Here is a 1,629-nt window from a genome sequence, read left to right as displayed (position 1 = left end):
TACAGAAAAGACACTATGAGCTTAAATTTGATATATGGCCAGATTTAACTAAGTATACTAAATATCATCATTTTGGCCACAAATTGGGGACCCTCTAAAGAATGTCAAAGAAGCACAATTGCTTAAAAAAGATTTGAAACATATAAAGTACAAAACTAAACAAAAGTAACTATAAAGTACTAGAGTTCATGCCTTTCTGTCCAGCACCTTGCCCGTGTGCTCTGGTTAATGGTTAATAGGTGATAAACATCAAAACCAATTGTATTTCTTAAAAAATAGAGGTAAAGCCGAAAACAAGTGCCTATTGTCATAGCTCGTAATCCAAAAAACAAGATCAGGCGACCAGCTGGTGAACACCAACTTTTTGCCCTTTCTCATGGAGACTTTAGCTATAAAAGCATGTTATCCTCTGCAATAAATCACACTCAGCATTCACTCCTCTTCTGTGTGAGTTGTCTGTTTGCCATCTCCCCACCTGTTCCAGTTCCTCCACTAGGTGTCCTCCATCGTCCCAACAGAGCCAGTCAGTGGCAGAGGTCCATTGTATCTTTGCTATCTCAATTCTCAGCAGCAAGAGGACTTTAGTTTGGGCATTGGTATCTGTATCATGATGACGTAAGAAAGAAGCCACTCTGGTATTATTCTGCATATATACACTGTGCAGGGTTGTCCAGCCATCTACAGTTATTGCATTTGCCACTTGAGCCACCAACTCACGGACAATGTCTAAGTGTCCACTATAGGCTTCCTGATGAAGAGGGGTATACTCATCATCATCCCTAGTATTCACATGAGTGGCCTTTTTGGAAAGTAGTCTCCACATTGTAGTAAGCTGAATATTTTCAGCAGCCCAATGAAGAAATTTACTTGGATCCTTGTCCAATTTTTGTCTTGCAATTGATAATATTCCTTATTTTTTCATCTTGTTCCTCAGCTTCCTAAGAATTGCCTCACCAGAGACTTTGAGTGCCAATGGGAATGAAGTTTCCATGTATTTCCCTAATAGTTCACATAGGTTGAACTGGTCAGAAAAATCTAGTGAATTTTCTGCATATCTGATTTATATCCTTTTTCCAATTTTACTATTCAAAATTATTCTAACTGGAGAGTAGGGAATTGATGGAGAACAGAGGAAAGATGTTCCTCCGTATTCAAAAGTACAGACTGAAAATAAGGACCAGTGATGTCTTCATGTGCAGTTTATTCTAGGAATGAGAAAAGACGAAATAATGCCCTCTACATAAATGATTTGGGAAATGGCAGAGCAAAAAGTGAAATGATGCAACCAAAAATATAAAAGCAAAATAAATTAGGATAATTATGGAACAATCATATTATCTATGAGAACCATGAAATAGAGAAAGGAAGAGAGATACAGATATGCAATGACCTAGCTAGCCACAAAATTCATGCCTCTGATCAACTGATAGAGCAAACAAAATTTTATTTTTTAAAAAAGATGGAAATAGAATTTATATATTTACTTGGAATTAGTAAATACATTTTAGTAGCCTACATAAAGAGACATAGCTTTGAACAAATTACAGACAAGAATCTAAATCCTTGGTAATTCTAGTAAATCCTTGGTAATTCTAGTAAAATTTCACTGAAATCAGTTGAATCACACTT

The sequence above is a fragment of the Dipodomys merriami genome, unplaced genomic scaffold, assembly GCF_024711535.1.
Source record: "Dipodomys merriami isolate MVZ:Mamm:240054 unplaced genomic scaffold, mDipMer1.0.p SCAF_1818, whole genome shotgun sequence".
NCBI lineage: Eukaryota > Metazoa > Chordata > Mammalia > Rodentia > Heteromyidae > Dipodomys > Dipodomys merriami.
Note: the sequence above shows the minus strand (reverse complement) of the source record.